This window comes from Mesoplodon densirostris, chromosome 5, assembly GCF_025265405.1.
Source record: "Mesoplodon densirostris isolate mMesDen1 chromosome 5, mMesDen1 primary haplotype, whole genome shotgun sequence".
NCBI classification, from domain to species: domain Eukaryota; kingdom Metazoa; phylum Chordata; class Mammalia; order Artiodactyla; family Ziphiidae; genus Mesoplodon; species Mesoplodon densirostris.
Window position 1 is genome coordinate 125,100,043 of NC_082665.1, and position 11,329 is coordinate 125,111,371.

Consider the following 11,329-nt stretch of genomic DNA (forward strand, 5'->3'; position numbering starts at 1 on the left):
TTAAACATGGCAGATGCTCAATAAAGAATATCTTATCCTGTGTGTGTATCAGTATATGTGCCCCTCATTTCAATGATCCAAAGAAGGGAGGGAGTTCTACAAATGGGGTCCCAAGATATCTAAATTGAATTGGTGAGAAGGAAGAAAAAGTAGGATAGGAATTAGAAGTCCTAACCCAAAAGAAAGCATGCACTGAAACCTAAGGTTAAGAAAGGGTGGAAAGGACTTCCCTGGTGGTCTTGCAGCTAAGACTTCACCTTCCAATGCAGAGGGTGCGAGTTTGATCCCTGGTTGGGGGGCTAGTATCCCACATATCTCATGGCCAAAAGGCCAAAACAAAGAACAGGAGCAATATTGTAACAAATACAATAAAGACTTTAAAAATGGTCCTCATCAAAAAATAAATAAAGAAAGAAAGAAAGAAAGAAGAGGTGGAAGATAGAGACCAGTGACATTGTAGATTCTATTTATTAATGTAAGCAACACTAGTTGCTAAAACAAACACTAAAATTTCAGTGGTGTAACACAATGAAAGCGTATTTCTATTCTCAGGCAAACAATCTTGATTGCCAAATATCCCATCAGTGACGGGATATCACATAAAAGATTAAATGTCCCTACCTCACAGTATACAAAAAAATTAGTTCCAGGTGGATTGTGGATAGCCATGTGAAAGTTAAAACAACAGAACTTCTATACCAGTGTTGTCCAATAGAACTTTCCGTGAAGATGGAAAAGTCCTTGTCCACTAGCCACATAATGTTATTGACCACTTGAAATACAGCTTGTTCAACTGAGGAAATTAGCTTTGAATTTTATTTAGTTTTCATTCATCTAATTTTAAATAGTCACATCTGGCTAGTGGCAACCCTAATGGATGACACAGTTCTAGAAGATAACACACAACAAGATCTTCATGATCCTGGGGTAGGCAACGATTTCTTAAACAGGACATGAGGGCTAATGTAAAGGAAGAAGACTGATACACTGAACTTCATTAAAATGAAGAAATTTTGCTCACTAGAAGACATCATTAAGAAAGTCAAAAGGTAATGCAAAGTTGCAGTACAAAAGTATGACAAAGGATTCATATCCCAAATACATAAAGAAATTGTATTCATCAACAAAAAAGAGCAATAACCCAATTTTTTTTTTTTTTTTTTTTTTTTGGCGGTACGTGGGCCTCTCACTGTTGTGGCCTCTCCTGTTGTGGAGCACAGGCTCCGGACACGCAGGCTCAGCGGCCATGGCTCATGGGCCTAGCCGCTCTGCGGCACGTGGGATCCTCCTGGACCGGGGCATGAACCCGTGTCCCCTGCATCGGCAGGCAGACTCTCAACCACTGCGCCACCAGGAAAGCCCAATAACCCAATTTTAAAAACAGCAAAAGATTTGAAGACTCTTTATAGAAGAAATTATCTATCGAAATGGCTCAACATACATATGAAAAAGTGTTCAATACAATTTGTCATCAGGAAAAACAAATTAAAACCATGGTGGGATACCATGTACCCATCAGAATGGCTAAAAACAACAAAACAAAACAAAAACAATCCTAAGTGTTGACAAGCACAAACTGGCATGCTCATTCTCTGCTAATAGAAATGTAAATTAGTGAAATCACTTTGGAAAACTGGCAGTTTCTAATAAAGTTTAATATATACTTATAATTAAACTAGCAATTTCACTTCATCATATATATAGAGGAGAAATACATTCATATATGCACAAAAAATATGAATTAGAATGGCTTTTCAGCTACATTCTTAAGAGCTCAAAATGAGAATAACCTAACTGTCCCTCAGTGGTAAAAGCATGAATAAATTGTTATGTAGGTGGGCACATGAATGTATGTGTATACACCAGGTGGAATATGAGGCAGTAATAAATACACACTACCACAGGAAAGAGTCCCACAAATATAATATTGAGTGAAAGAAACTAGTTTCAAAAAGACTCCCCATTAATAATTTATTTATGGGCTTCCCTGGTGGTGTAGTGGTTGAGAGTCTGCCTGCCGATGTAGGGGACATGGGTTCGTGCCCTGGTCCGGGAGGATCCCACATGCTGTGGAGCGGCTGGGACCGTGAGCCATGGCTGCTGAGCTTGCACGTCCGGAGGCTGTGCTCCGCAGCAGGAGAGGCCACAGCAGTGAGAGGCCTGTGTACCGCAAATAATAATAATAATAAAAAAAATAAAATAAAACAATAATTATAATTTATTTATATAAAACTAAAAACAATCAAAAATAATCTATAGTGATAAAAATCAGAATAGCTGCTACCTTTGTGTGTGTATGTGTGTGTTGGCGGGGGTGGGGAAGGGGAGCAGGTAAAGGCAGAGTCACAAGGGAGGAATCTGGGTGCTAGTAATCTCTGCTTCTTAATCCAGATGCTGGTTAACCAGGTATGATTACGTGTCAAAAATCCTTTGAGCTGTACCATTACCATTTGTGCACTTTCCTGTTTGCGTGTTACGTGTCAGTAAAATATTTACTTAAAAAATCTCTATGAAAATTTATGAAGCGGGTCAAAGAATGATGAGCCTCCAGCGTGAATGACAAAGAGAGATCTAGATCAATGATAAAAGGTTTATTTTCACTTGTATGGCATTGTGTCTGACAAAGCTATGAACTAGAGATTGGGAGACTTCACCATCTGAACTGTCACCTCTCAGAGATGGAGTTGCCTTTTTATGTATTTGAATACAGAGAGGGCTCATTTATCCCTTTAATAAATATTATTGAGCACCACTACTAAGTGGTGGGCTCTCGTTTGGAGGGGCCAGTTTGGAGTAACCGGGCTTGTAATTATTCAGAGAAGGTTAAAGCAGACGATGGGCCACTCAAACTTTTCCTTACCTTCTTTCTCCCCTTCACCGACAGCTCCCTAAGCTTTCTTCTGGCTGCTACATTCTACGGAATTCTATGTGCTTTATATTAAGGCAAGTGGTTGTGCCCAGATATAATTAATTCAAAGCTTCTAGATGCATAATTTTGTCCCCAAACCTGCAAACTCTTGTGGGCAGAGGCTTTGCCCGATTCTTCTATGAGTCCCTGTGCCCAGCAGAGGGGTGAAACTTTAGCAAAAGATTGAAGGTGTGGAGAATGAAAGAATAAATGCTAAAAGCATTTAGGACATACCTGCTTTTATTCCATTAGAGTTTTCTTTCTCATTCAAGGGGGAAAACATCTCAGGGTTAAAAACACTCAACAGATAATGACGTGGAGTGACAGAGATCTTCCTCTTCAAAGTTTTGATGTGGATACTGGCTACCTGATTCCCAATCTCACCAAATTAAAAAAAAAATCTCACTTATGTCGCTGTTCCATTATCAGCTACCTAGAGACATTCTATGGATCAAATCTTTTTCTCCCTAAAATATAGACTTCCCATATCAAAGACAGATAGCATATCAATAACAAATAACACTGGTGTTTACCCATCCTTCCAAACCAGGTTAACAAAAAGTTGCAGTCTTGTTTTCCTTTTCTATGACTTGGGATCTCTATTCCATGAGCCCACAGAGGGGACTGAGAAATGCATACTTTTGTTCTTGAGAAGGAAGGAAGATCTAGAATCAGATTTTTAAATAAATGTGTTGTTTTCGTGTCTTTTTTCTCAACCATGAATATTCTATTCCCAGGATCACTGGGCACTTGATTCTGATGACCTCATTTCCTTTGAATCCTTCGATGTTTTGTTTCCTCTGCCTGAAGTATTTTACTGTCACCAGTGAAACCACAGAGAAGACCATATAACTGAATGTCTGTCTCTTCCAAGCCCCGTGGATGTGGTGGTGGTGGGAACAGTTCTTGGCTTTGCCCTGAGATATTGGAACTCGTTGGAAGAAGAGAAAAGCCTAGCTGCCTGAAGGCTCCTTTATTTTTTTCTAGATGTATAGGCAGGATGGTAGGGTCAGATTAGTCAGTTTATGAATTATTCACAGATGGATTAGCCAGCTGATGGATTATTCAGGCCTCTGTTCATTTTCCATTTCTCTTACCCTGCTAGGCTCCAGTTTATTCCACTCCAACATGGTTGTTCTCAAGGCTGTAGAAAGAAGCAGGAAGAGAAGATGTAGTGGTGAATGATGGTACATAAAGATGCTCAGAGGAGTGAAAATTAGTCTGATGAAGAGTGTCCAATCATGTAGAAGGTGGGGGGGAGCTTGCAGGAACTCAGCAACCTGGGCTGTTACAAGGCATGCATCCAACCACTTGAAGAACAAATCTAAAAACAAAATCCGACACCCTCGTATAGGTAATGAGCAACCTGGTGTTACACGAAGGATGCTGGACTTTGGGGCTTGGGTCCCTATCCCAGACACACTCTTCAGCTAGACTAAATCTGAGCTCTGCAATGTGCCTCTGAGCCTAGTGATCTTTGGATTGCCTATTAATTCTATTTAAATTAAAATCTGCTGAGTGCCTCCGCTATGCAAGGTGCTTTACAAACAGTATTAGGATTGCTCTTCACTGGAAGCCATAGCTGACAATAGCTTCAAGTATAAAGTCAATTAATGGTTAAGCACAACAGAAAGTTTGTCAGTATAAATTCCAGGGTTGGTAGCTCATTCTAGAGATGTCATAAAAGATCTATGACTTTCTGATTTTTGTTGTACTGCTGTCCTCAGCACATTTCTGATTTTTTTTTCATATGGTTGAAAATGGCTGCTGAAGATCAAAATAATCATGTCCCCAGAGGGACGAAGAGAGGTGGGGGGCAAATGGTCTTTTTACTCTCAGTGCTCTTTCATTGAGGAGGCAAACACTTCCAGAACGCAGAAATATAACTCCTCTTACATCTCATTGAACAGAATTGTATCACATGCCTGCACCTAGACCAATGACTAGCAAAATGCAGTGAATTATCTTTATTGGTTTAGACCAATCAAACGTTATCCACCAGGTCTGAAGTCCTGGTCTACAGGAACAAAATAGGAAACTGATAGCAAGGAACAAGGGAAAATGAAAACTGAGTAGATAACCAATGGTATCTAGTACTTATTTATTTGCATAGGATCCTAGTCGACTGAGTCTGCAGAAAGAAAGTCCTTAAGAGGCTGAAAAAAGAAAAAAAGTGAGAATGGATACTTATCAAACTTTCCTGTTTAGACTGGTAGCCACAGTGGCTCAGTAAGCATGTTTTGGGTGGTTTAGGTTCCAGGCTTCGAACTGTCAGTTCTAGAAATATGACTTGTTTTCACTGTTAAGACCTTCCAGTTCTTGGTGGCATTGTTGTCTCATTTGTAGAACAGAACAAAGCCCATGGGCTTGGAGTTTTAATAAATTGATATTTTCATAGGTGCTTGAGATTGGAAATTATTGGTAAACATTAGTGAGATTTATTTATGAATGAGGAATATTCATTGCATATCCCTTTATAACTTTATACCAAAGATAATGGTAGGGTCACTATATATATATAATGTATTCATCTGAGCTGATGATCAGGATCAAAATATAATTTCAGTGTCTTTAATTCTCAGCACAATTCAGAGTTTGTGATGTATAGTTTAAAGTGATCTTTAAAAATAGATTTCAATGGCCAACTTAAATATGAATACCTTAAGAATATTACTGGTAGTATTTATTCTACCTAGCCAACAATCTATTAGGATTTCCATGTGACTCTACTGCTGTTACATCCACTTCAAATAGTTAAACTGACACCTTTCCTTTCCTGGAAGCCTTCTGCTCTTCTCAAGTTCCTTATGTGGTTTATTCCATCACTGTGCACCAAGTTGCTTAGTTTTGAAAATTATGGTTATTCTTGATGACTCCCTTCTCAGCACATTCAATCAGTTGTCAAATGTTATCAGTTCTGCCTTTAACACAGTTCTCATGCTTAACCTTCCTTGTTCATATGTCTTTCAGGTTAACAGGCTATATTTACATCTGGGGTGATTATCTGGCAGGGGAGGCGGCGGGTAGGTGAGGGTTTCTAGTGTTTGGAGGACTTTTCTGAATTTTCCAGGTTTTCTATCATCATTTATCACTAGAAAAAAGTGAACATAAAAACAACAGAATCTGTTCTTCAGAGATGTTAATTCTGTTATTCTCAGTGTCCTTCATTCCTAAGTATATGATGCCTGTATCTGTCTCTGTCAGCATCTAATCTTCTGGAAGGCATGACCCTGGCTCATAAACATCCCACAGAGCCTGACATCAAGGGGCAGCTCTGCCACGTCGCCCTGGAGTTGGAGCAGGAGATGGCCACCGCTGTGTCCTCCTCCTCCCTGGAGAACAGCTGCGAGTTGCCCGACCGTCAGGTAATCAGCATCCATAGTAAACAGTTCTGGGGTCCAGAGGCGCTCTTCCAGCCCTCCTCCTGGGTATGGAGTCCTGTGGCATCTGGGAGATCACCTTCAACTCCATCCTGAAGGGTGATGTCTGGGGAGACCATCATGTACCCCACACTGCCCGCAGGATGCAGAGGGAGATCATTGGTACTGTCTCCCAGCAGGATCAAGATCAAGATCAACCCTCCTCCTAAACACAAGTACTAGGTGTGGACTGGGGGCTCCATCCTGGCTTTCCAGTTGAGGTGGATCAGCAAGCGGGAGTATGACAAGGCCCGCCCCTCCATCGTCCACCGCAAATGCTTCTAAATGGACTGCGAGCAGACTCGTAGAATTTGCTGCATAAGTTCATTCAAGAGTATAAATTTGCCCTGGCAAGTGTGCACACCTCATGCTAGTCTCATGAAACTGGAATAAGCCTTTGAAAAGAAATTTGTCCTTGAAGTTTGTATATTTTATCAGCCCTGGATTGTACAACTTGCTGATTTTGACCTTCTGTTTAAGTTCCTTTGGTCTATGTTTAATATTCTGTACGTATCTTTGATTTAAACCCCCAATACATGCAACTCCGTCACTACCTGGCTGAGGTGAGAACATGTTTGTGGAAGAAAAACCCATGGTCCTGATGAGAATTTGTGAGCCCATGTGTTTCTCGACCTGTGCAGGGTATTCGTGTGTAAGAGCTGCTTATTCCAGGATTTCTTTAGAGGCTGGCAAGAGTCCTGAGCCAGTTGGCATTTGTCTTTGGTGTCCGACGGGGTTTGGAAGGTCCCAAGCTTAGAACCCACTTTCCTTTCTTACCTCACAATTTCCTGCTAGAATACCTGGTGGTTGTTACTTCCCTTGAGATGGAAAATGGTTTGCATTTACACCTATAAATGTATTCATCCTTTCAATTTATGTAAGGTTTTTGTATGCAATTCCCAATTCTTTAAGAGATGACAAAAAATGTTGGTTTTCTACTGTCACGTGAGAACATTTGGTCCCAGCAACATTTGGTCATTGTGAGGGAAATAAAAGTACTGAAGTAAACAACAACAACAAATTCAGTTGATTGTTCGGGTGGAGGTGAACCACACAAAATTTTGTCACTCTTAAGATTAAAAAAGTAACTAAAACAAATCCTTAAAATTTTAGTCTTCAGAAATCCTCCAAATGGCTCAAAATTTCAAAAGAATGAATAAGAGATTATGAGAAAGAAGAGAGAGAAACTTTCAACCTGCTTCCTTTAGAAGTTACCATTAATTCTCTTATCAGTTCAAGAATTTATTTCGTTCTATGTAACTTTCTCCAACTTTTAGTTTAAATCATTTTTGTACATTTTTCAATAACTTTCCCTTCTTCTTTTGGACTCTGAGTTGAATCATATCATTAAGATTCTAGGCAGAAAGTTTCAGAACAGTTGGACATTGGGATATTACAGCATTCAGAATAATTTATTCTACATCATTAGTATATACTGCACATCTACTTAGCCTAAAATTTTGACAAAGTCTTCGACAAAGGCTGAGAGAAAGCAGTTCCCAGAGAAGGAAGAAAAGAAATTTCATTCTAGCTGGCTAGACTAGATAGCATCTTGATTTACTATCAAGGTCCCCAAATATTGGCAAGTAATGATTTTTGTGTAAATTATACACTTTGATGTGTACAGAGGCTATGGAGCATTTTATATGAAGTAATTATATTAAGTATTTTGATTGAACTAATGACTGCTTAATCTAAGGAAATAAACAACACTAAATATGACACACTCACCCTTTATGGACTTAAATTCTGGGACAGTCCAAGTTGCCATTTTTGCTGATCTTTGTGGATATAAGATTGATTTACTTTATTAGCAACAAGAATTTCAATCTTCAGCTGACAAATTATGTGGCCACTTCTAGAAAGATTACTCAAGTCTTTCTTATTATTAACCTATCATAACTCTGATTTTTAAAATAAAAGCTTATTTCTTGTTGAATTTTCATTGAAACAAACATGCCTGTTATCAGTTGTGTTCAGGGACTCACATCTTGATAGATGACTAAATGTTTCTCCTTTCCTTGGATCCTCTCTCCCCTTCTCAACTCTCTTTATATAAGAATTGTTCCCATCAGATGAATGGCTTTGAATAGCAATATTTATATATATCAGTGGCTTGTAACAACATGGTTCTTTTTTTTTTTTTTTTTTAAGTGCTGGTATAATCAATGAACAAAAATCACATAAAAAAAGAAAAGAAAAAAATATATGACACACTACTGTTGATTATAAATTTTTAACATTTTTAAATACTCAAAATACCTGCTTTCAAAGAATGACAGAAAAGTGGAATGAAAAATGGACTGATTTGCATGGTCAGGCCAGTGGATAAAGAGAAGGCACCAGCTTCTGTGTTTCTCCAACTCTCTGGGAGTCTTGGTGAGCCTACGCTTGCATGTATCAATGTAAATTGAATACAGTGTAAATTGGATTTGAATGAATCTCCAGCCAGAAAAAGCAGTTTTCTCTTTGACCACTTCAATGGAAAAGTCATAGTCAAATCAGTTGGTTCCTGCAATTTTTCAAAAGTTGCAAGAGTTTTTAATACAATTTAACAAAGTGGAAGGGAATGAGAGAAAGCATTCTCTCCCACATACACTCAAAATCTTCTCTTTTCCTCTCTCAGGTACAAACACTTGTACAAATACAAATGTTCATTTGCTGTTTTTATTGTTTTAAATAATAATAACTAACATTTACACAATTCTTACCAAGTGATAAGCAATGTTTTATCCCCTTTATATTATATATAGGGGATATATAAAGTATAAATTTATGCTATATTTATAAATATATACTATATTTATAAATATATATATATATAAAGTGTAAATATACACTATATATAAAGTGTAATATATACACTAAAGTGTATATATTAGTATAAAGACTAATCTTCACACAACCCAGTGAAGTAACTCTTATTATCCTGCTTCATAGAGAAGGAAACAGGCAAAGAGATATTAACTTACATCCTCAAGGTCACACAGCTGTTAAGTAGCTGGTGGGATTCAAATCCAGGCGTCTACACCAGTGGGTTCATGAGGTTGATGTGCTTCCCTCTCCCTGTTGTAGCCTTCTTGAACGTGGAGACTTCCTTATTCAGCTACAGAATAGAAATGACCCTGGTTTCAGAGGCACTCAGGTCTAGATTCTGATTTCAAACTCTGAGAATTCAAAAATTATTATAGACTGGCTCTCAAAAAAATAAAAGTCCTGATTTATAGTTTTACTTCCTTTCCATGATGTAGATACTTCTGACGTGACTGATTTTAAGTTACCCATAATTTAACAACTGGCTTGCAAAATTCTTGAAATTCTAATAATCAGCTCTTCAAGCGGATACGAGATGGATCCAGCGGATGGAGAATCAGCAATTGAACGGTGTTGTTCAAACTCAGGTCACCATCATCTAGAACAGTGACATGAGGCAGTTGCTCGTTCATATTTATTAAATGAAGGAATGAAAATGCCTCAGCTTCTCAAATTCTCAGTTTGCTGTATCAGTAAAATATTCATACTAGTAGTATCAGATGGTTTGCTGAATGGATCAAATGTTAGCTGAAAAAATGTCTGCAAAATGCACAGCTAAATGACTGGAGCTTAATGGAACATACATGTTCATTCCTATCCTTTTGGATTACTACTCCTTACAAAGTGTCTTCTACCTAGCAGGAAGCGAATGAGTGAATGAACAGTGAAAAACTGAATGTATTGGTAAGGAGCATCAGTTCCAGATAGGAATGGGTGACTTTAGTCTTTATCAATCAACGTGTAATGGAGCAAAGTATGTGGCAGCATTCACGTTTTCATGACTTCACCATAATTTTAAATGTCCGTCTTGTCTTAGCCCAGGAATGTGAATTCAAATGCCAACAGAGGCCAAGATGTTAAATGATTAAAATATGCTCAAGGAGAAGAAAGTTGGGAGTAGATGGGATTAAAACAAACTGAAGATCACACATTAACCATATAGGCACACACATTTAAACATTTTTAGACTTCTGTGTGAGCCAAATAAAACATGTCTTGGGCTAGGTATGGCTCATGGACTCCCAGCATTCCACCTTTGTTTTTGGAATGATAAGAAGCATGGACTCTGGGGTCAACACTGGCCTGATTTGAAATCTGGTTGTGCCACTTACTGGCTAGTGGTCTTAAGGCAAGTTACTTAAACACTCTGGGGCCATATCCAAGGGGTGGAAGTAACCCCCAGAGGCTCTAGCAGTGACCAAGAGTGAGGCCAGGCATGCATATGATGAACTATTAATCCCCAGATAACTCCCAGGCAAGAGGTAGGGAGGTAGGGAGAATTTTACTTGACCCTTTTTCTTCTGCACATTGGCCAGGAGGAAAACATTTCTCCATGATATTATTGGAGACTCTCTAGTACAATAACTGGTTCTCAAACTTGGATGCCCATTAGAATCACCTGGAGAGTTAAAAAAGTGATTCCTGGATTCCAAGCCCTGTACTTTGATGTAATTGATCTGGGAAATGGCTTGGCATCAGATGATTCTAACATGCAACTTCGATTAAGAAACACAGTCTTGGGCTTCCCTGCTGGCGCAGTGGTTAAGAATCCGCCTGCCAATGCAGGGGATACGGGTTGGAGCACAGGTCAGGGAAGATCCCACATGCCACAGAGCAATTAAGCCCGTGCGCCACAACTACCGAGCCTGCGCTCTAGAGCCTGCAAGCTACAACCACTGCGCCCACGTGCCACAACTACTGAAGCCTGTGATCCTACAGCCCGCGTTCCGCAACAAGAGAAGCCACTACAATGAGAGGCCTGCGCATCGCAACAAAGAACCAATGCAGCCAAAGATTTAAAAAAATAAAATAAAAAAGAAATCAACTCCTTAAAACAAACAAAAAAAGAGAAACACAGTCCTAAAAGATGGAAGGAGGAAAAAAATTATGTGATTTTCAGGGGACTTTATGTGAATTACTTTAACGTACCTTTACAGCATGCTATTTTCTTTAACAAATGAATGCACAA

The 11,329-nt window shown here is 38.9% G+C and overlaps 1 pseudogene; it reads left to right on the forward strand.

Annotated features, from left to right (window-relative positions):
* The first annotated feature begins 6,132 nt into the window (after nt 1-6,132).
* On the forward strand, nt 6,133-6,612 carry LOC132490535 (actin, cytoplasmic 1-like; annotated as a pseudogene).
* The last annotated feature ends 4,717 nt before the right edge of the window (nt 6,613-11,329 follow it).